The sequence below is a fragment of the Hetaerina americana genome, unplaced genomic scaffold, assembly GCF_022747635.1.
Source record: "Hetaerina americana unplaced genomic scaffold, ioHetAmer1.1.p SCAF_1, whole genome shotgun sequence".
In the NCBI taxonomy this organism is placed as follows: domain Eukaryota; kingdom Metazoa; phylum Arthropoda; class Insecta; order Odonata; family Calopterygidae; genus Hetaerina; species Hetaerina americana.
The window spans coordinates 88,140,818-88,166,842 of record NW_027286069.1 but is presented as its reverse complement, the minus strand read 5'-3'; the positions used below and the strand labels follow the sequence as shown (position 1 = coordinate 88,166,842).

General features: G+C 36.4%; 1 protein-coding gene across 1 annotated transcript in view; it reads left to right on the top strand.

Annotated features, from left to right (window-relative positions):
- The window catches only part of LOC139694273 (uncharacterized), an 88,129-nt gene that overhangs the window by 6,483 nt on the left and 55,621 nt on the right, over window positions 1-26,025 (top strand). The window lies entirely within an intron of this gene.

Genomic DNA, 26,025 nt, shown 5'->3' with positions numbered 1-26,025 from the left:
CCCTCACGAACTTTGAGTTGGGAGTTCATTGAAGGTGCCTCTTCAGAGGTAACCGCACGGAATGGAGTAGGTCACACCCGGCGTGACTTCGTTTGGATCACTCAGACTGAGGTGGCGAAAGACCAAAGAGGATCTGACCCCTTAAAAATCATAACCCGAATAGTACCTTCTTTCTACATCTGCAAAACGTATGATATGTAACCGGGAAACGTTTTTGACCATTGCCTTTAACAGATTTCCCAATGAGAGCGCGGTGTTTGCGGCGTGGAATACTTGTTCTCCAATTAAGCAAAAAAATATTCGTTATGACTCATGTATCAACCATGTTTTTACCAAAGCATGGGCCTTTTTGCAGCCGGTTCACAGAAAATATATATGAATTTAATGTCAGATATGATCAAGAGTATTTTAGAATATTATAATATCATTGTAACTGGCTTTTCCTTTTGAAATTATGGCTAAAATTGTAGTTAATATCTTTGCGTCAAATATATCAATATCAGGTGTTCACTTTGATTTCACATGCACGAATATTAAAAAATGAAATGGCGTTTGAAAATGGTAAATTGTACCACAGTATTCAACCTAGGTGAGAGTAAAATCTCTGAATCCTCCACCACTGCCTCAATGCGTGTCGTATTCGGATATTTCGGGGAAGGGAGGTAAAGTTCTGTTACCTCTATCAAAATGTTGCGCCGCACAAAGTTACAGTTCCAAGAATATTAATTCACTTGGATATCATACGTGAGGTTTACCTAGGAATTGTTCAAGATTTTAAACCGAGATCTTTCGGTGGAAAGCAGAACACACTAGGAACAGTGCCACCCTAAAAAATGCCTTTTTATTTCACTATCAGTACCGCCACGAGAATGAAAGTATAGTTATTTTCCGATATATGTTGTATTTCCAATACATTAGGATGTAAAGAATATGTAAATATCTGCTGCCAAAATAAAACTGTTATTTTCTTATGAAAATGGAATTATAGAAATTCGGTAGCAAAATATTAAGGCTAAATAATTTTATGAATTTATCGACAATGATAGTTTAACTGTTGTATTGAAGTTCCTCTCGGGTATATAACATTATGAATAAATAATTATTAAGATATGAAAATTTGGAAGTTCTTCACCATACAGTCTTCATTACGACTCGTGGGTATGAATAATGGATATAATATTTATGCGAACCGGCGCAGGGTTCAACCCTCAAAGACATAATCATTAAAGCGTATTCCAGGTGTCCGACTGGTGTATTTGTTGTAGTAAACGCCCATTTTCTTATGCGTACACAAATTTAACGACTGAGATAGAGAGCTGGAATGATCTCGGATAACATAATTTTTTACAGAAAAATATCAACGGAAGAAGATCTCGTCGCGTCACCGAAGTATTGGATAATACCTTGAAATGGGGCATAAAAGACAGAACTGAGCCACATCAAATGCTCTGAAGTAATTTTTACATAAATTACATACATTCGATGGGGTCGAAGTGGTTGCTGTAGGTAATCATCTTGAATACTAATATTGGTATCATATCGTACTGAGCAGTTCAAAAGTGAGTTGGAGGGCGTTGCCAGGAGTAGTGTGATGAATTGAGAATGTAGCCATGCTATCATGTGAATTGCGCGTATATTATACAGAGAACGTACGGGGATTTTTACATTAGGTACATCGATTAACTTGACATTTATTAAAATAGAAATTTTTCTGGCGTGATATTGAGGAATATCATGATTAATCAAAAATGGCAATTTTCCACAAAACATACCTGTTTTCTATTAATTATAATTAAATAGGATATATATATATATATATATATATATATATATATATATATATATATATATATATATATATATATATATATATATGTATATATATAGGTGATTTCCACATTTTTCGGGCTGCGTCCGCGTACGTCGTTTAAATGTACAACAGTTTCGCCAGCTATCCTGCTGGCGTCCTCAGGTCAAGGGTGAAAAGAAGCTTGTTGTCCCGTCTTATATAGGAAAAATCCGGCGCCAAAACCGGGAAATTTCTTGGCCAATCAGGGAACGTCCTCATATTTGCGCGGAATAATTCTTTTCCACGCACTGTGGAGTGGATATCCATCCTCTCTGTTAAAATTTTCTGGCCTTTTAACGATTTCAATGGCCTCTCTGATTATTCTCTGGAAGTATTTTCCTTCTTTCGCTATTATTTTAGCGTCGTCGAACAGAATAGAGTGTCCAGGTTCACTCCAGGCGTGCTCAGCGATGGCCGATGCTCTAAACTGTTTGGCCTTGGTTGCCCTCTGGTGTTCACTCATGCGTGTTTTCAGCGCTCTGCATGTTTCACCGATGTACCATTTGCCACATGAGCATGGCACTTGGTACACGCCTTCTGATATTAACGGTGAAATTCCATCCTTGGGTCCGGGTAGGGTGTCAGCTATCTTGGTGACGCAGTTGAATCTGGTCACCACATCATGCTTCCTTAAAGCCCTCGCGATTCTTTCCGAAGTCCCTGCGATGAAGGGGATGGTGACGTAAGCCTTCGGTCGTGGTCTCGAGTCTTCCTCCCTGTCAGGAACAGCGGTGGTTTGTCTCTTCTTTTCTTCCTTCTCGGCCCTTTTTTTGGATCATATGAGCGCTGTATCCATTCCTTTGCAGGGCATTTGTCAAGTGTTTCTTCTCGTTGGCAATAGAATCGGAGTCACATATTTTATATGCTCGGTTGACAAGTGTGTCTACCAGTGAGGTCTTCTGACTGGGATGGTGGTGCGATGCAGCATTAAGGTAGCGGTCGGTGTGAGTAGGCTTCCTGTAATCACCTACTCATCGCCGCGGAAACCTTCGAACGAACATATATATATATTATATATATATATATATATATATATATATATATATATATAAATATACACATTCAAACACGAAATCCCGCCAAACGGCGAATAAATACTCATATATACAGAAACAGATATAAGGAAAAGGGATAGGAACACATATAAAGGACGAACACAATAGAGGTGGGGAAGGCGGAATCGAACGGATCACAAGAGTAAAAATATCTCCTCAACCGGGACTCGAACACCGGATCTTTCCACTTGCCGGGCGGATGCTCTTAACCACTTGAGCTATCGAGGATAGTCAAATTTTGTGGAAAATTGCCAATTTTTAATAAACTGAAATTTATTAGAAAAAATGTAATTTCTTTTCTAAAACATTTGAAGAGCAGAGCTGGAAATCATTGGTGAACATTTTTCGCGGCAATGGAATGACAAGGGTAATTGGAAAAGTTCTCGAAATGGAATAGAAATAAGCAACTTACCTCAGTGAACCTTTTTAATTTTTTGATGTTGTCTTCATGTACACTAATATACTTTGTCCAGCAATGTTCCACAGTAGTAATCCCATCTCGAAAATTAGATTTTTTCAGGCCTGAAAAATACCCATCTACGTTGGCTGTTAGTTCTTTGTTTTAAGATGAACGCCTTTCACCATGGAAAATTTTGAATCGGCGGAATATATGGAATTCTGATGGAGCCAAATCAGGCGAATAAGATGGGTGATGCTTTGTATCCTAGTTGATGATTTTTGCCATGGCTACGACGCATTTATTTGGGTGTGGAGTTTCTTACAGGAAGGTGATTTTCTTCTTTGCCAAACCTGACTTTTTTCGTGTATCTTTTGCTGTTGTTGGTCCAAGAGGTAAGCGTGATACGGTCAAGAAATTATTTGACCAGTGAGAAGATAATCTATCAGCGGAATCCATTTCTTGTCCCAGAAAACTGAAGTCATCACCTTTCTGGCCGATCATATTGCCTTTGCTTTCTTTGGTGTTGGTGAATCAACATTTCTCCACAACTTTGAGTGTTGTTTTGTCTCCGGGGAGCATAAATGGAGTTAAGTTTTGTCTGCTGTTACCAACTGGCGCAGAAAATCTTGTTTGGGTGCTTTTAAAATGGGCCAAACATTGTTCGTAAATTTCCATTCTGATGCGATTGTGATCCTCCTTCAAGAGTCTCGGCACCCATTTAGCAGATAATTATCTCATATCCAATTCCACAGCTAAAATGTGTTCGGACGATATCCCTACAGCTTCAATGGTTTCTCTCACTTTCAGTCAGCGATCCTCCATAGCCATTCAAAGCACTTTTGAAATAATTTCTGGGGCATTTGCACATTTTGGCCACAAAAACCGCGCGGATCATCATCTAAGTTGTCTTGACCAAAGTTAAACTCATGACTATAGACATGGAAACATGGAATATGAAAGATCAGCGTCCCCAAGAGTGTTCAGAAAGTTGGTATGAATTTACTTTGGTTTCACACCTTTCTATACCAAGCATTTCGTCACTGCTTGAATCTCAATTTTTCCATCTTCACAAATCAATACATGGGAAAGACAACAGAGAGGCGTCCGTAGCACAGATCTATTCCCAGAGAATTGACGCATTAAATATTTACTCATTAAGAATTAGCTATAACTTCGCGGGAAAAGTGTTACGCTAGCACTGATATTTATGGGTTATTTCGAGAAAATTTCTATCTACCCTCGTATATGAATTTAGGAGCATTCAATTAACTGAGAAAATATATTGAATGCACTTCAGATATAAATCAAAAGTTAATCAAATGTTTAGCAGTCCAACATCTATTCATCCATTTGAGATTGGATTTAAATTTGAAAAAAAATTGCTATATCTCATATACTACCTTGATCAAAAAGTTCCCGGAATAACCACCGTGTGGCGCTCCCATCGTTCCGATTTGAGTTCTGTTTTTTTTGTTAAATTGGTACATCTGTTGTTGATATTCCCTTTAAATCTTAGTGTCATAACTTGACATTTGCAAAAGTTACGTAGCCAAGAGTACATCTATCTCTGTGTGTGTTGGCGATTTTTTACAATTTCAGAAATGGATTTAAATTTGCAACAACGAACTTGTATTAAATTTTGCGTAAAAAACGGATTTAGTGGCGCACGGACGTTGGAAATGTTGGAAAAGTGTTTCGGCAACGATTCTCTAAAAAAAACGGTCGTTTACCAGTGGCACGAGCGGTTCAGAAGTGGTCGTGAGTCAATCGAAGATGATGAACGCAGTGGCAGACCATCGACATCGAAAGTCGGTGAAAAAATTGATAAAGTAAAAGAAATGTTGGTCAATAACCGCAAATTAACCATCAGAGAAATAGCGGAGGACTTGAACATTGCCTATGGATCCGCCCAAGACATTGTGGTTAATGATTTGGGTTTCCGTCGTGTAGCAGCAAAGTTGGTGCCAAAAGACCTCAATTTCATGCAAAAAAGAGACCGTGTTGACGTCGCAAAAGACATGATTTGCGAGGCTGAATCCGATCCCACATTCATCAAAAGGATCATTACTGGAGACGAGACGTGGGTTTATGAGTACGACACGCAATCCAGACATCAGGCAAGTGAATGGCGTTCACCAAATGAGCCGAGACCAAAAAAACCACGTCGTTTTCAGTCAAAAAAGAAGGCAATGCTGACGGTTTTCATGGATTACAATGGTGTAGTGCATCATGAATTTTTGCCAGAAGGCCAGACAGTAAACAAAGAGTATTATTTGGGCGTTATGAGACGTTTGCGTGAAGCAATTCGCCGAAAGAGACCAGAAATGTGGGCAGAAAACTCGTGGATTTTGCACCATGATAACGCACCGTCGCACAGTGCTATCATTATTCGTAATTTTTTGACGAAAAATGCAACAAATACCATCCAACAGCCACCGAATTCACCTGATTTGGCTCCCTGTGACTTCTTTCTGTTCAATCGAGTTAAAAAACCATTACGGGGAACGCGTTTTAGCAGCCGAGAGGAAGTAATGGAAAAATCGCAGGAAGCACTGATGGACATACCGAAAACCGAATATAGTATAAAAAATGTTTCGAGGATTGGATCAAGCGCTGGCATAAGTGTGTTGCAGTCGATGGGGATTACTTTGAAGGGGACAATATAGATTTAGATGAATAAACTTGTATTTTTAATTTTCTGAATAAATTCCGGGAAATTTTTGATCAAGGCAGTATTTTGGGAACTAACTTTTCCCGATAATTGCCAGTTGGTTGTTTAAGGTTGTTTAATCGATTTATTTTTAAAAAAGCAGAAAAAAAGTATTTATAGATATCCATATCAAAACACATTAGACATCTGATTACGCTATAAAACGAAATAGCTTCAGGTGAACCGGACCATTTGATAATTAATACAGTTTCATAAACTTTAGTAGATGGTATATGAAAGTAAACCACACTTGAATTAATTATTTACCGGAATGACATTTGCCTTAAGTTGTTATTGAAAAAAACATCCTGCTAGAAACATTTAGATCGACAATTTACTATGTTTATGAGGTAAAAGTTAAACTTATTTCGGAGTAGAATCACCAATATTTGATAAGCGTAGGTTTTAACTACTTGGGCTTTACATGACCATTAAGAAATTTATCATTCCTATACGTAAAATCATCATTACGAAAATTCAAACCTGAAATTGTACATTGCTCTGCATACTCAAGATTAAATGACTGAGTTATTTTTAAAAATTAAGCGCACTCTTTTCTTATTATTTGGTTCGGATGGGTAACGGTCATGTGAATGTATTGTTTTAATCATCAGAAGCATGGATAAAATAATCCATGGTGTCCTATTTTCATGTGCATGCGGAGGCTTTCATGATTATGACTTTAGCTTATGGCGAGGCTCAGCTTGCTCTTTAGCTTAGGGACAAGCAGGATTAAACTCTTTAGCTTATGAACAACCCTTTACGATCTAGTTCGGCGATTTCTAATAGCCTCCAGTGCTTAGTAAGGCTGTTGAATAATTTGGAAACTGAAATAACCGACGTTTTCACTTTGCATGCATGAATTACATACTCAGTTTAAAAGTGAAGGGGAAATATAAGTACAAGATTTATTCCAAACGAAACACATTAAGGGTTCCTTAGGGATCTAACGTACATTCGCTCACTATATCCGTTACTTTTTCATATTTTTCCTCCGTAGAGGTTATGCACAGAGTTTTGGAGTGCTAAAAGCAAGAGTAATCAATTTCTGCCGTGTATCTTAACATTTCATAGTGTGAATTTCATACTTATTCCTCCAGTTGATAAAGTTTCCAAAAAAAATATCCATTTTTTATCCAAATGTTTTACCTTATACCATTAGAGTTTCATTTGCCACACGAGTACTGTATTTTTATTGCACTCTAGTACTGTATCCTAAAATTAGCCCCTTTGTCGTCTTTTCTTGATATTTCCATAACGAGCCTCAATGTATTGAGTTATTTTAATCCGATCTAGAAAGAGAGACTCCATTTTACTCTCAGCTTTTTAAATATCGTAGTAACTTGTTTCCAAGTTTATTCTCAAAATGTATCAATAACTGACGAAATGCTCACGATTTCATTATATAAATAACGTCATAGACCTAGGAGGAAGAGTAAAAGATAATTGTCGGCATTTACATACGAGCATACAAACTCACGGATCAACGGGTCTTTTATTTATTTTTGTAACCGAGATATGGATTTAGAAAAGACTTTTAAAAATCAAATCGGAAGAGCAGTAGAAAAACTAAACAAAATAAAACACAAGAGAAAAAAAATTCTTTTGCGCTGAAAATTGCATTTACGTCCCAATATTATGTGACCCAATGACATAACGGGAATTCATGAGTAAGGTGGTAATTGAAAAGAGAAAATGAAGCCATAGAAAATATTTAGAGATGATAAACGAAGGAATGGACCAAAATGAGCAAATACATATCAAAGGATTAGATTTCCCGACTCATTTAGATAGATTAATATCTGGGAAAAATTTAATGGGATCAGAAGAAGGAAATCAATGTATGATCAAATTCACGTTTTCATTATTGATATTGAAAATTGACTTTCCACTGCATTCAATATGCTCAAGATTTTTAATCACGATGTTCATCTCTGTTACAATACTAATACTGACAAAAGTACTGTAAATTAGTGAATAGTACGTCAATTTACAAAAGAAATACGAATAAACTGGGTAAAATATCGGTAGGTTCCGATTTATGAATACGAGGGCGCAAGAACTCTGTTCCCTCATGATCAAAAGATCACCTAATGATTAAATGCGTGCGGATTAAGTGAGTGCATATGCTTAAGTTTGATTCACTGGATGGATGAATGAATGCTCTGAAAACTTGCCTCCTGACGCTAAAACGTGCTAAGCTTCACTGGCGGATTTCTCTCTCCTCTTTCCCTTACATGGGAGGAACATTAAACCCGTGAATTTTAAGCGCTGCGGTCTTTCAATCCTTGCATTTACGATCCAGCCCCACCACTTCACTCACTGGATTAGAGTTAATGGCATCTCTCGACCACCTGTCGTCTCCTGGTTTTGCAATGCAACCAGAGCACTGACTCTTTCATATTTTTATCGCGGTCATCTCGCCCCCGACATTTTCGCTTTTGTATTACGTGCATTTCTGTTTATCTCTTCGTTTTATTTGGTGCTCGACGAAGAATCTTCTACAGCAATTTGACGCAGTACTCCTTTCTTCTTGGTTTTTTGTCGCTCCAAGTGTCACGTATGTAATGGGACCGGGAAACCACTTTTCGGGTGACATTTTTTCATAGAAGTCGAGAAACGATGGTAATATATATATATATATATATATATAACCGTTCAATCAATGCCAATGGTGTTCGCATTTCGAATGGTTAATGACAAATTTTCGCCACCGGTGCTCATTTTTGGAGTCATAATTTAATAATACATGGTAATTTTTTAAATTTATTTGGAATATCAATTTTTAATAATATATAGACACAGGTTTATCACTCTCAACAATCTGCGAATAAATCCAGAAGTATTTTTACTAATAATTTACTTTATTCATTCTTCTTCCACATTATGCTATCCTATTGAAAATTACGACCAGACCAGTCCTTACAAAAGAAGCTCTATATTTTGTTGCAGATGATTAGAGTTTAGCAAAATGGATCGTAAGCGTAGACTGTTTTTCTTGGATTCTCCTCCATCCTAGTCTTTGGTGTATGCGATTGTCTTCCAAGTCACGTCTATGGATTAGGTGGAAAAGGAGCTTTTCTCACCTAATCCTTAGATATCTAGCCCAATTAAGTCAATAAATAAAAATGAATACATATATTCTCCAATCTCTCATTGCCGTTATTGAAGGACCTACATTTTTAATCATTAATCATCATTGCATCATATTTAATGTTATTTCACGTACAGTAAAGAAGTGGACCTTTGACATATTTTTCTATCTGAACACATCAATCTATTAGAATACCAATTTTGTCAGCTCTCAGCAAAAGTGGAGGTATCAAATGACATAGGAATTCATATTTTCAAAAAATTAAACGCTAGCCTCATAACAAGACCAACTTATCAACACATTCTCGCTCATAAACCCCAATTTTCCAACTCCATAGTTGGTAAAAACGCTTTACTGCACTAACCCTCCCGAATACGTCCTCCATCAATTATTTTTCTTCAATCAACTCGATAAAAGGAGAACATTCACTTAACTAAAAAGCACCAAGATTTTGCTATCCTCGAAAATTAACTTCGCTGTTGTGTTTTGGGACTTCTGGTACCTTTATTTTATACTTATACATATTTTATTTGATAAATAAATAAATATATTTATTTATCAAATAAACCATACACATATTTATACAACATATTTATAAATAAACCATAAATACAGTAATCAACCCGAAGGTCGGTTTGGTAGTTGATGGTAGAGTTCACCTATTACTAATCCCTATACGGCGTGTGAATATTCACACATCAGGGTAGGGGGGCCAGTTCCTTTCCCTGTGCCGGTTATGGGTTTCCAGGAAAACCTGGTACCCGAAAAATCACATAGCTTGGGTGGAGCTGCTGGTGCCCAGAGTGCCTTGTCCGGGATTCGAACCTGGAACCCTCCGGTCAGAAGTCCAACGCTCTACCCCCTGGACTACCGCGACCCACATATATATATCGTAGCTGTTGTATTTAATTTATTTAATCCATTGACCTATTCTGATTGTCGTAGACAAATAATTAGTAGGTAATCACTATTGTGTTTCTTTGCTCCCATCGCCTAACGTTAGGATTAGTATAACCTTAAACAACATGAAAAGGAACAGGAAATATACTGAAATAAGCGCGTAAAAAATAATTTGTAACATTAATTTGCCTTTTTTACCGAAAAACTCAACAACATTCTAATTCTTATTTTGAATAGCAGTGCACCTTGGATAATTATAGACGCATACAAAGCATTCTCTACCTAAATTTTCTCATTTTCTTCTCGTGTGAATTACGCCACCATATTTAAGATATTCAATCCAAGCTACAATATGGTTACCACCTTTACCTGCGTAAGAGGTCATGCCAAGCTATTGAAACCACTGCATATTCATATTACAAGGAAAAATACAGCAGGGACTATGTTCTTGTATTTTTATTAGCTTCACAAAATTGATAAGATGTTTTCATACGAGTTTTTAATTTAAAGACTGCATTTTAACTATCCATTCCTTTAAAATTCATTTTCAAATATATTCAAGTCGGATTTTGATGAATAGAAAAATAAAAGTAAACAAACATTTAATCATTACTTATTAATTTGTCTTTCAAATTACTCGTGTTCTAATGCTGATATAGATATCCTCCAATGGAAAGAATTATGGATCGAATGAGCAAACATTTTTTCCTGCCATGCTTTTCCCAACTATGTTCGACCTCTTTCAACACTCGACACGAAACAAGGGAATTCCCTATTGATTACCTTTAAATAGCTAGTGTCTCGCGGGAAAAGATTTATTTAGTCGGGTATTCATTCAAAATACAATTAAAATATGAAACATTGAATGATAATCAATATTGAAAAATAAAATTCTGATCCACAGGAGCACTAAAACAATCAATGAAAGGTAATGTATCCCCATTACGTGAGACCGATTCTCAATAATATATAGTCCATTCATACTTCTTTTTAGATGCCTCATACAGATAATATATTTAATCTGACGGATTTATAAATTTATTTATTAGTCGAGGAATTTTCAACAGGGCGCGTTATTATTTTCAAAATTATCTACGTTTGCATTCAATAATACAATCTTCTCTATAATAATGAGAAAACGGATCCAGACCTTCGCTCAATATCCGACATTATGTAAGATTGAGCTCCTAAGGCAACTAATAATTTCTTTTTTATAGATTTCAGATATCGAAAGTATTAATCGAACCGAAATGAAATAATTTACTATTTTATTTGCTGCTAAAATAAATTTTATTAACGCATCCATGCCCTTATCTTTCAACTTAAAGAAACGTTTCGGTATATAACTGAAGACGATGAAAGTGGATTTACACTTTCAATTTGTTCAACGCACTGTGAGCAGCATAAATGGTATAGAATTTGTAGATACTAAAACGTATCAATCACTGGAATATCATAAATGTAGATTGACAAGAAAATTTTTTTAAAATGGTGAATGGTAGTTTATAATATACTGCAGTCAATAATCCCTTTGAAAAGTTAATAAATCATTGTTTATGAATTTAGTATCAATATCTTCATTGGTGATTTTAAGAAATGAATTACGAAAAATAACACCTAGAAGAAACGGTCATTTTACAAAATAAATTAATAGCGTTTATCAAAATGCAAATTTACCACAAATAAATTTAACTCTAAAAAATTTCTTTAATTTAAATCTAAACCGGTTTGTAATGGTCAATCCTCTCCATACGTATGAAATAGACGGTATGAGCGGGTTCGCTTCCATCTGCTAGCAAAACTACGGTGACCTTAGGTTAAATCATGGAGCATTGATAGTATTACACCAGAGGATAATGATAAAAAGCAGCTCATGACCATATTTAGGACTCTCCGAGGGTTTCCTGCCGACGATACGGTCACCATCTGCTGAAAATCCGGGTCGAAGGTCGATAGTGTGTTTTTTGATTAAGCGGCAATTTCAGCCGAGACTCTTTGACTTTCACATATTTCCTATATGCGGGACGGGAGAATATGACAATGAAGACTGAGCGGCGTCACCACAAAAAAGTATTTAAAACATAATTCTTTCAAATAAATACCTCCGAATTGGTATTTTTTCACCGGTGTTTCTGGAGAAGGTTCAGTTCGAAAACAAATTAATCGTTACGGTAATGTGAAGGGAAATGCTTAAAACTCGTATTAAATTTAAAATGGCTCTCATAGGCCAACGTTAAGAGAAAATTGAGATAAAAGTTGATCTTATAAATATTATGGACAGTAGCGGCAATTATATCATCAACTTTGATCGGATACTCAATTTGACCTCAAATTTTCATGCAACACATTTGCGAACTTCGAATAAGGGTATTCTTGGTTACACGGACTGAGCAATATGAAACCTTTGCGTCATATATTATTTCACTAAGGAACAAAAAGGTTCTTAAATAGATTACAAATATTTCATTCAATCAAGGGGATATATATATATATTTATATTTATATATATAATTATATCTACCTTTCAATTCCTTCTTTCTCCAGAGGAAGGTTGTTTGGCCACCAAAAATTCGAAATACGAGGGTCATCCGGAAAGTAGTACCCGTTCGTGCCGCATGAAGTGCTGACGACGCGAGTAGCCGCTGGACGAGGTCAGATAGCTTCAGTGGCTTGTCTGCCTTCTCTGAGCCAAGTTGCGTGACGCTAGCATTGCCTGTGTTGTTTCTGTGATTGTTTACAATGTTTAAAAAAATTGAGAACGCCGCCAGTTGTGAAGTGAGGGCAGTGATTAAATTCCTCAATGCAAGAAACGTTCGCCCATGTGATATTCATCGCCAATTAAAGGAGGTGTATGGAGACAATGTAATGGACGAGTCGTCTGTTCGGCGGTGGTGTCGCAACTTCAACATGGGGAGGGGGAACACACACGACGATGAGCGTTCGGGGAGACCGTCTGTCATTACAGACCAACTGGTGAGCTCAGTTGACGAATTCGTGAGGAACGATCGGCGCGTCACAATTGATGACATCTGTGAGCATTTTCCCAATGTTTCTCGAACAATTGTTCATGAAATTGTTAAACACCATCTGCATTATGCAAAAATTTGTGCAAGATGGGTCCCTCGCGTATCTCAATGAGCTGGCGGCGAAGGACTATGCAGCAGGAATACAGAAACTTGTCACACGTTATGACAAATGCCTTAATTTGCTTGGAGATTATGTTGAGAAGTAGTTTAAAGTATCCTCTTTCAAATAAAATTTTTTATGTTTGTTAATATTTACTTTTGTGTCTTTATTTCACGAACGGGTACTACTTTCCGGATGACCCTCCTACGTGAAAGCTTTATTCATTTGTATGTTTTTCTCTGTGTTTTTGTTCGCTAGTGATATCTCGCTTCTACGTTTAAATTATATATATATATATATATATATATATATATATATATATATATATATATATATATATATATATATATATATATATATATATATACACAAACACGTATTTAGGCCGAAAATGACTAACTATGCTACTTTATAGAGATGAAAAAGATCATTCTAATTTCATTAAAAAATATATTTTAAGCAATACTTTTACTAAACATCAGAGTACAAGTAAAGTAAATCAAAATATTGTTCCAAGTTATATAGGGCAATAACACGAACGATAAATTAATAATTCGTGAATTTTAAGATGGAAATTTTCGTATATTTAAGAATATCAAGCTGCGGATATAATTCCGTACATATTATTTCCCTTTTGCCCTAATTAATGAAGCATGTATTTTAATTCATGTGGTTCTATTAGCCTTTTTTAATGTATTTTGGTGGACTTTATAATAATCACTCAGCGATTAAATCATCAATCGTTACATTGATGTTTGAGAACAATTGGTCTGCACACATTTACTCAGGAAAAAATGACAATGCTTGATATTTTAGTACATGGACATGAGAGGTTTTTGAAAAATGCCAACTTATCGCTTTTAATGATGCATTCAGTGATATCGGTCCCATGAACGTGTTCACAAAATGTCATAAAAATTGTAACACTACGTAGATATTATCATCAATACATCATTTTTATCATTGGCATTTCTCTCCAAATATACTCTGACAACAACACTTCCCTTTACACTAAGGAATACTAATGCCACCATAATTTATTAACTAATGTCCCTTTTTAGTTTACATCCGAATATGATAATAGATTTTTGCCTGGGAATCCAGTTTTGTGTATCTTTTAAGATGCTATGGACAAATTCATCCATTATTTGTTGCGTCAAATCCATCTGGTTTTCAATTTCTCATTGAATTACACACATATATTTCCTGTTTACAGAATAAAATTCTTCATTTCTTACTTTCGCGATCCAGAATCCTCCTCACAGTAAAAGCTTCTCTTAAAAATATTTACACAGAATTCACCCTTGGTTGTAATACCAACTTCCGTCATTATTGTAGTTGTGTCTTCATGGTTAACGTTTTCTAAGCTTAAAATACATTCGCTACAAACCAGTCATGCTCCTTTCATTTTGGGTTAGCATATTCCCAAGGTAGGCGAAACATTGAAAATGTTCTAAATTCTAATCTGTTAATGTCACATTATCATGCTCCAGTCATGCTCCTTCCATTTTGGGTTAGCATACTCCCAAGGTAGGCGAAACATTGAAAATGTTCTAAATTCTAATCTGTTAATGTCACATTATCCACCATAATTCTTTCTCTGTTTAAAACTTATGGTTAATAATCCTACTTGGTAACTATTTTACCTCGTTAATATTTTATCAGGAATATATCGCTCTTCGATTAATGCAAGGATACATATTCACGGAAAACATCTGTATTGATATCCCGTTTCCTTTCACAGCCAAGTACTATCATAGTTCCATGCCACTCCCTGAAATTCAGACTCGGACGCAGCTAGTGAAGTTGGTACCAGCTATGCTGGTGGCAGCCGGTATCAGTAATGTTTGCCTTAAAAACTTCTGCCTCTCCCGAGTAGTTTCGTCAATAGGAAACTTTTTTCTTCGTTTTCTCGTCCAATAAAAATGCATAACATGGTTTCCTCAAAAGTTGGAAGTTTTTTTTCTTCACCGGGATTTGAACAGGAGACGTAAGCGTAGAATTCTTAGATTGGTAGTCGGACCTCAAATACATTTGCATTCCGCAGTAACAGTATGCGGGAGAGTATGAGTGTATCCTAAGAAGATGCAACCCGCAGATTTCATATGCTTACATTGTCGCTAAATCATCAGGATATACACAAAACCTGCAGTAGTTATCACGCTACATTGTCCGGAGTGCTATGAAAAGTGTGCTACAATGACCTTTTACTGCGGTACTAAAGCAGAATATATGGATTCTAATTCTAAATCTGATTTAGACAGCTATGATCTTCGAAATAATGCTACCGGTTTAATGCTTCGCCCGAAAACATGCTTATCAAAACATTTGAAGTGTTTTACGAAGTGTTAACTAAAATAAAAGTTGACATGAATATTTCATAAAAATATTGAATGAAAAGTGGAAAAAGTGGAAATTTGAAAAAAGAAATTCGGTTGAACAATTTTCTCATCAAATCGAGAAAATTTGGAAAACCGAATTCATTTCATCAATGAGTGCGTGTTCTTTTGTCATTATTTATGCTTTACTCGACAACAATGGTTAGGGAAGATTAATATATGCTTAGGTTTGTGGGGAATTGAAAACAAGAATACTTTTTACGACAGTAGTATTGGCCGAACAAAATATATCACTTAAAAATGTACGGAGCCCAAAAATGATCCACTCCTGAAAATAGCTCATCCAGCATTTAAATAAACTTGGACAATATATAATGATGAAATAACAATGATTTATAACACAGACATTGAATGTGTTGAAATAATAAGATTACTTAAGATATAGAATGGGAGTGTAATTTTTAAAAAGTACCATATTGAACTTCTTAAAACTTACGTAACTTAAAGTAATGTACGTTAATCGGGACCCACGTTACGATTTTTCATGAAAAAAATGCTTTACGAATCGCCCTCGTATAAATGTCATAATTACGCATTTTATCAGAATAATTCTAACAATTACTTCCCAGAATTTTTCGTCTAAATGCTAATAATGTTAGCAGGGGGGACCCAAAAATAACCGGAATGTAGTTACAGGATCTTTTGTTCTCAATATATTTACATTAAATTTGGTTCACCTTCAAAGTATTCCTCATTGACCACTTCTCCAAAAGATGCTTCCATTGTTCGAAATATTTCTGAAATTCATTCATCGGGATGTCCTTTGAGCCCTCTAGCGATTTTTGTTTTTACTTCCTACACAGTGTCAAAAGGCTTCACTTCCATGCCCCTTTTGAGTGTGGCGAACAAAAGGAAGTCAAAGGGAGCTAAATCCAGTGAGTAGGAGGGGGACAATCGATGTCATGCCGTTTTTTTTTCAAAAAATGCATCGCGGAGAGAGCAGTATGAACCGGCGCGTTATCATGGTGGAGGATCCAGTCGCCTATGTGCCAATGATCTGCTCTTTTCTTCCGGATACTCTCCATCAATCTCTTCAAAACCTCCAAGTAAACTTCTAGTTGACCGTTTGACCCGGGGGAATGAACTTCAAATGCACAATACCTCTGCAATCGAAGAAACAAATGAGCATTGTCTCCATTTTTGATTTCACTTGGCGAGCTTTTTTTGGACGAGGAGCGGTTGCTGTCTTCCATTGGCTTGATTGCTGCTTCGTTTCAGGATCGTATCCATAGCACCACAATTCATCACCAGTAATCACCTTAAGAATAAAATCAGGGTCCTCTTCGAGCTGATTTTGAAGCTCAAAACATGCCTGAACTCGACGCGCCCTTTGCTCGTTAGTGAGATGTCGAGGGACAAATTTTGCTGCAATTTTTTCATTTGCAAATCTTCAGATGGAATCCTCAAAATTGAACTCCATGGCACTCCAGACATCCCACAGAGTTGACCAATGGTTCTACGACGGCCTTCACGACGGAGGGTATTGATTTTGTCGACGTTTTCTTCAGTTCTTGATGTTGAAGGGCGGCCTGCACGGGGTTGGTCTTCAATTGAAATTTCACCATTTTTAAAACGTGTAAACCACTTGTAGACTCTGGTTTTGCTTAGGGGAGCTTCTCCATAAGCAGGCTTTAGCATTACAATAGTTTCTGTGGCCGATTTCCCCAACAGAAAACAAAATTTCACTGCAGCGCGTTACTTTTGATAACTCAACATCACGTTTTTCGCCGAAATGAAAAAAGTTGTTTAACTGAAATAGCTCTCGCGCATACTGACACAAGTGGCGTGAGCCTGACGTAAGTGCACGGCATCTGTGGGTATTGCTACTTATTAGACAATGAAGTTAATTTAACTAATATTCTGTCATAAATGTTAATTATATCAATCGATATTAGGAACAACAAAAAATTAGTTCGGTTACGGTAATTCAGATGATCACACACCCAACTGATGGGCTCAATAACAGGTCTCATATTTATAACGCTCGAGTACTAATACAATCATGTAAAATAAATTAAATAATTATCAGTTGAAAAATGTTGAAATTTAGCTGACGAAAAATTCGTTTCCGGATCAGTGTCATTTAAGTAAGATCAAGAGAATAACTTTTCTTCTCGAGAAGGAAAATCAATTTTCAGCTGTCGTTTGGATGACGTAAGAAAGCATTCTCGAGAGGAAAAAGGAAGTTAATGTCTTCCCTTTTCCGTTTATTTTTTTACCAAGAGATCTGTAGGCAATATTTGATGCCGTAACCATGCAGACAACTTTTGTCGATAAGAGGCTCCAGGTAAGTGAATGTTTTTTAAAGTATTTTTTGATGTCACATCTTCCCCAATGGCATGACTAGGACTAGTTTTATTCTGTAAAAATGATCATTGAATATTTCGTAAGAGACTTAATTAATGGTTGAAAAACTTATGAAAAAATATCTCCGTGCAATTTAATTGGGATTGTAATTGGCATGTGTGCTGTTATTTTAGATAATTTTGCTGCCAGTAACTTAAGAGTGAAGTTCAAATATAAAGCCAAAGCCAGCCGTAGATATTATGAAATATACTGTGCAGGTATTGAAAGCAGTGCTAGGTAAATCTTTGACGGGTTATTTGTAGTAATTATATTTTATCATGTATTACACATGAAATTTAGCTGCATATTTTTAGTAGGTATCTTATAATTCGTGGACCTATTTCTTAGTTCATCAGAGCCTATTTAGTATATGTATTTACTTGTACGTGTATATATCAATTGTTTTACATGTGTGTGCAAATATACATATACGCACATACACGCATATGTACATTTTTTTTCTTCCCTAGCATATCCCTATTTATCTCTACTTAACACTTAACATTCATTCCATGCTGATGAAGAATAGGTCCTAAATTATTGATCTTGGCATATTAAAATATAATATACATATCTCTTCTGGCCATATCCCGATGGTTAAAATTAAAGGCATGCCACAACTAGGCTATAAATTTTGTCATGAGCCCAAAATGTAGGTCTTTTTAATACATAATTGTTAGCTTTTATTTGACCATTTTTAAATATGTTGATACTATTTTATCTTTCATTTGATGTTTGTAAATTTGATTCCATGCTAAATGTGCCACAATAAACTGGAAAATAACTGGCTGGAAAATAAACCTGGCTTTATGCGAACATTTTTATTGAAATAAAAATTATCATAGGGACGCACAGGTAAATTTCAGACTGAAACATTTAAAAAGCTCAATTTCACAAAAAAACTTAATATCCCCCGAACTGTATAATTTGTCCAAATTTTAGCAATGTACTTGCATTGTCGATGTTCCTCTTAATATCATGGTGACGGTCAGCACGTTACTTACGGGACACCTTTTATTGATTGTCACTCAGAAAATGGCCGTTTCAAAATAGTCTCGATAGAGGGTAGCACATTGTAATAGAATGCGTGATTAGTTTTGAAACTCTTTTATAGATGTAGTAATGACGTGCCGCCTGCCATTGAATGGCCCACCCAACGGGACCTCGTCCGTCAAGGAAAATACTTGACTCAGTGCCTCGCGTGCGAAAGAAAAAATATTTGGAACGATAACGTCCACGTTTACTGCTTGGATGGTTTCCCCGATGGAAGGGAAACAGAAAAAAACGAAACATTTTTGCCGACGTTTAAAAAGAAGAATGGAGGTGCGCGATGGAATGATATTGAGGCTGGTCGGGACGTGGGAGGTCCACTGTAGGAGTTGTTGGGGAAAGGGGGAGCGAGCGGGGCGATGAAGGGCCGGAGGGTAGAGAAACGTGAAGGGGGAATTGAGGAACGATCAGCGAAGCTCGATCGGGAAGGAATAAGAAATGTTTTAAGGTAGTAGAGAGAGGGAAAAGCATGAAGGGGAGTGGTGGAAATGGGAAGGGAAAGAGGAATGGGAAGAGGAAAGGAAAGAGGGAGGGAGGGTAGGAGGGAGGCAGAGGGGTAGGGAAAGAGACCGGAAAAGAGGGAGGGAAAGAGAGAGGGAGGGTGGGAGGAATAGGGGAAGGGTTAAAGGGAGGGAAAGGTCGAGGAAAGGAGGAGATGCAGAGAGAGAGAGAGAGAGAGAGGAGGCTGATGTGAATGGCTGCGAGATGGAGGCAGACCGGGCCCACTTCTGGGTGTCGCACCGCTTGTCGAACTGAAACTATTTATCACACTCGGTTCGAGTAAATTTGAGAAACTTCATCCATGAGATGAAATATAACCTTGTGAAATTACTCTAATTTAAGGAAGACATTCCGTTTCACGGCAATGTGCTTCCGTAATAAATCTTTGGTTATTTTATTTTTTTGAAGCCACCGACCGCCACCAGAAGCACGGTGTGTATTTAGCATTTAGCAGCAGACAATGGAAAATTTAAAATATTTGACTATGACTAAGAAATACGTTTGAAGCGTTCTGTAAATGTCCTTCATGATAGTTTAACTAATATGGAAACTAATTTAATACAATAACACCTGAATTTATCAGTTGTTTTCGAGGATGACAAATATTGTTTAAAGAAACCGGTTGGAATTAAAATAATATTTTCCTATACATTCAAAGCCCGCGAGTCTTGATCATTCATATTTGAAATAGGTAACAAAAGGCTGACTCCTAAAGCCAAACCTTATTAAGTAACATTTAAATAAGAATATATAGTTTACTCATTTAAGCGAGAGAACAAATTTACGTATATTCGAAATGGATTTGGATGGTTGGGCAAAGTTTTATTTCTATTTGTTATTCTTACTCAATTTGAAAGTGAGCAACTTAATGCTATTAAATGCAATAATTTAAAATGTGAACGCATGGTTAATTTTGCGATTAGAATAATTCATGGTGTTACATGTGAAACTACCAGGGTGTTTAGTAAAAGTTTATTTTTTTGTATAAAATTGCGTGACAGACGACCTAAAACCCCATTTTAGAGCCAGTGGTTACAAAAGGAAAGTTTCTGCATCACTTAAGGTGTGACAGCTTGGCCACGAAAGGGAATCGTTGAAGCATAAAGGTGAACATCACTAATGGTCGAAGTTTTTATCTCATATAAACCCTTATACTAAGTCGTGGAATATGCAGAGAATGAAGATTTATTATCATAACTACGAAATAATTAAATGCAAATGACATTTTGAAAACTGATACGAGAAGAAAAAGTGTATTTCCTTTGCAAAAATTTTTTCGCTACCCCAAGATTTAAAAGTTTTACACTCTCATGGTAAATATTATTACCTATGACTTTCCATTAATAGAATATTTTAAATTTAGCCTATCAGTCATCTGATGTTACAAAAAATTGAGAAAAGATAAAGTACGGGCCTCCACTCTTCGCACATAAGGCGACTCTTCTACCGGCAAAAGCATAAACCGTGGTTAAAACATTTTGGCAAACATTTAATTTTGAACTTTTATGGGAAGGAGAGAATTTTTTTTAATTTCAATAAATTTGACCTAAATGTCGTAAACATAGCATGAAATAGTAGAATTGAGTTGATTAAAAAAATGTATTTGCCAGAATCAATACATTCAATTAAAATTCTTCAAAAAACCACCCTAGTATGTCCACACACGGCTACCAGCGGGATTTTAACGCTTCTTACGCCTTTTTAGATACACCGACCGAAATGTTGTAAAGATCCCTCGTCATGACCTGTTGTAACGCTTCAACTGAGCAGTGGTGACGTACATTCGGCACGAATTCGAGGCGGGGGAAGAGGAAGAGGTCTGGCGGGGCATAGTCTAAAAAGTTTCGCTTTTACTGGTCTACATAGGTCCCCTTAAATTACGTACAAGGGCCAATTGAAAACTTGTAGAAAACCTTACGCACAATCGGACGTCATTTTGAAGAAAAGTTCATCTTCCGACTAATTAAAGAACATATGAGACTAAGGTACATAAAAGGCAAAATACAGAAGCTCGAGTACTGCGAGGGAGTCAAAAAGAGTGAGCATTAAAAAGGCAAAGAAATAAAATGCGCACCTGAGGAAAAATGAAACCAACTGCCTTCAGTGCTGACGAGCGGAATTGTGTACATTCACAGAGAAAAAGTATAATGTAACGAGTAGGTTGTAAGCCAGGAATGGTGAAAGAATAGGGGTTGATAGAGTAAAAAATCGAATATCAAACTATAAACATTAATTTTCAAGTTTTTAATCCGTCCATGCCGAGTAAAAATATAATTATTCCGCCAAAAACTAATCTTTTCAATTTAAACATAGTGAGAAAAAATGATGAATTCCGTATATATATATATATATATATATATATATATATATATATATATATATATATATATATATATACATATAAAATAGAACGATTGTAACCGACGGAATTTGGTTGAAAAGTTATAGAATTAAAGTTCCTATGCCTTGTTTACGAAACAAGATTATTAAATACAACCTCATTTAAACATTCATACAAAACTGGTCTCTATATCTTTAATTTAAAGATGAGGCAGCACTATGGGCAAGAAATTTTCTCACAAATGAGTGAGCCCTTGAAAGCTCTTGTGATTTTGAAACAATGTACAAATCAAACATTTTTTACATTGATATATGTAATTTATCTTCAGATATAACACGATCAGTACAATCAATGAGTTCTAAATCAAAGCTTTTCAAAATAGCATAATTTATTTTATCTACGAAATTACGTTTTACATGTCGTGCTGCCTTTCTATCACCTTTTCTACAAAGTTTATTTCTTAACGTTGTATGTGGTCCCATAAAAGTCAATTCAGAGCAATATAATGAAAATAAAATTTTCACCTTTTCATCTTCACTTCCAGATATTTTACTCTTTTTCATGGACTCCTATTTAATACCTCTCTACATTTGAGGACAACAAATCATGTATCGCCATTAAAACACGTGCATGACGACCATATTTTGCATAATTGATACCGAGTTCCGTTTAAGTGGGGATTCATATCAGATCAAATACACCTTCAAATGTCATATTAAACATCAGTACTTTAACCTGAAGGATGATTTAAAGCCATATTTATGTAATTTTTGTAGATGTAACAGATGTAATATTGCTAAAGTAACAGAGAGACGTAAGGGACAGATTTCCAGAATATAGTGATCTTAGGGAGAGTCAAAAATGTATCCGAAATATTAGGCGTAACTCGGTGATTGTACGAAAATGAATATTTTACTGGTAGGACTAATTCAAAGAAAAACTTTAACTTTTTACAAGATTGTTCCCGATATTCAAGTATCTTAATGTAAAATCCCTAATACATTGTCATCATGCGAGTAAACTGAATGCAGTTCACTAGAGTTTAGCTTATTTTCTAGGAGCATCGTCATTAAATGTCTTTTCACCCCAAATATTATTGATTGTTTCCAGCAACTGTTCGGCTGGATGACGCATTATACATTTGAACGAATGGACCCAATGAGAAAAATAGACGAATTTAATCCTCAGTCTACTTGGTTTTCACCCCAAAATTTCACCAAAGAATGGGATGCTGCAATATTTCCCTCAATAAACCCTGGGTTCCAAGAGATTACTTATTTCAAAAAGTAATGGTAACTATTATTTCTAGCCGTTACTACTTAGTTACGACAGTACGGGTAAAAGTTAAATGTCGTTTAATGGTGCTAAGAAACACACAAGTGTCTAGTGCTATGGATGATGTTCTGCCTTGTATTCAATTCGCATAATTTAAGTAATAAATGTCATGTTACTAAACATAATTGATTTCTCGTTTAATGAATCACCTCGAATATTATTGTTAAGTGTAATCACTATTGATATTTTTTGAGAGATTTAACTGACGAAAACACTAGTTTTGACTTAAAAGATAATATCTATTATGAATCATACTTGTTCATAAGGGTTTATCCATTCGTGATTTTTAAATCTAGCGCACAAACGGGCAGTTAATCATCCAAATTGCCCTCGGAGGGGATTAGAGGATTCAACACCACGAAATCCCGCAGCGGTAAAGAATTTTCAAGCTCTCCGTCGTGGAAGTTAGAAGTTAGAAAAGGAAAGATCGAACTTTAGGGAATTTGGACAGGTGCCGACCAGCGAGGTGTGCCCGGGTAACACCGGCCGCTCCGGGTCGTGTGTGATTCGAAATGGCTGAGACGAGGGAAGGTGAGTTTGTGCGAGCGCGGGTCGGGGGAGGGAGGAAACGAGGGCGACGAGGAAAAGAAAGTGGAGATGCTACGGTGGTGGGGTCTGGAACAAAAGAAGTGCGTTAGGCACAAGGGCACACATGCGGCGGCAGTCTCCTCGTCCGTGTGAGCAAGGTGGATGATTGATCGTCCGAGAAAATGTCAATGCGTCAGCTGTTTCGAACGACGGAGAAATTGAAAGTGAAATTCGTTCTGGAGGAAGAAGTACGACGGGACGAAGATGATGAAGAAGAGCAGGTTCCTTGTTTTGGGGAGGGTGAGGTAGGAAATCCGGGATGCCGGGCATAAAAGAAGGTGGAGACGAAAGGCTGGAAACGTCGAGTACGTCAATCGATGGAGAGAAAAGATCGAATATTGGAGAAGATAACATGAAATGAAACGAGAAATATTCACCTTAGAGTTGTCGTAACATTACGTTTAATCTTGGGCCGTTTCCTCACGAATATAAAAGATTTTGTGTAGCAATCAAAAGCCAACGCCATGTCAAGATTATTTAAGGTGGCAGTCAGAAGAAAATACGAGTTTCACTTTTTCCGAGCAGTTGATTACAACATATGGTATCGGAATTGGATATAAGGTTGTACTTCTAAAGAAATCATATGGCACCTCTTCTACCGTTGTGACTCAAGCAGTATTCATCCTTCATTTAAGCAGGCTCAAGCATCCTTCATTTAAGCAGGCTCACCTATGCGGGTGGAGGTATTACTAGGAATCCCAATGGGAATAAGTGCTACCATTTAGCCAAATACTGCTCTGATTTCTACCAAAATTATCCCTCGATAATAGCATCACTCTTTATGAAATGATATAATATTTTATTTATCTTAATAATAATCAATATTCATGGGTGATCCTGAAATCGCACTAAAAATTTAATTTGCTATTTCAGGCGTAACTCGATGATATCCATATGGAATTAATACACATTTACTCCCACAAAATATATAATTCACAAAATAATTATTCAGAAATCACTTAAGTTTTGATGCTAACCTTCATCACTAGATGAATAAATAAAAACTTGAACGGGTAATTTATACGATGAAACACGACGAATTAAATGTACGATGATGAATTTTTGCGTCAAAACCCGCGTCTTACTTAAATATTTTGCGGAATAAATGGGGATTATACATATATATGTATATATATATATATATATATATATATATATATATATATATTATATATATTTCAATTCAAGGGAATTATTAATTTCTAATTAGTGATGGCGGATTATTTAGCAGTTAGGAAATTCATGAAAGTCATTACTTATTTGGCTACATCATTTTCATATTTAGTCTCAATAAATATTTAATATGCGCCTCGTCAATATAAGACGAATTTGAAGTATAAGAATAATACAAAAGTAAGCAATAGCCTTCTTTTGATTGATAGCTATTCTTTAAATAAGTTTAATACCCCGTATTCATTCCGTATTACCTGCATCACACAATAATGTAAGAGTATATTCATAAAAAAATAATTGAATTACGTTTCTAAAACAGAATTGAGTAATTTGATATATTATTTAAATTAGGATAATGCAATAAAAAGGGCAAAATTAGCGGTCTCGCGTGATAAAATTCAATAAAATAAAATTTTCATCCCTGATACCACGATTAACGACAGTGACCAGCAATGCAGTTTAAATTACACCACATTCCCTTTACAGCCCATGGAACCCAGGGTTATAGATAGAAATATTCAAGCATCGGAGATGCGGTGAAAGTTTGTGCTGAAAACAGAGCGGGACGGCGGATTAAATTTGTCCTTCCGAGCGACTTTGAGTCGCATAAACTTCCTTTTTGTGACAATCTCTCGGACGTGAATTAAAAGCGGAAAATCGAACGTGTCTCCGCGAGGGCCATTGTATCGGGGAAAATAAAAGTCCCCGTGACGGAGAACATTGCGGGCATCGGAAAATTGTCAAAGAGACAAATGAAAATTGCGGAGCATGTGAATGCAAACTGAGCAAATGAGGACGTGCCGGGTCCCAGGCTGCGGAAATAAATCGTTTCGATATGTTTGTGTGTTTGTGTGTATGTGTATCCGCGCGCTCAGAGAGAGCGATGTGAGTGCCAATGTGTGTACGTGTGTGTGTGGGCATAATACCGTTTCCCGGGCGGGAAAAACAGGGTAAGGAGGGGGGAGGTAGAGGGAGGGAGAAGGATGAGGGAAGGAACAAAATGAGGAAGAACCAAGAACAAGAGCCTGACGCCAACGCGGGATTCTGGGCAAGGGTGTTGTTTTGTTTACAATTGCCAATACTATTCCCCCACCTCTCTCACCCCACCGGAATATGATATCGGCATGCGAAATTCATGGGTCTATCTCGCCGCGACGT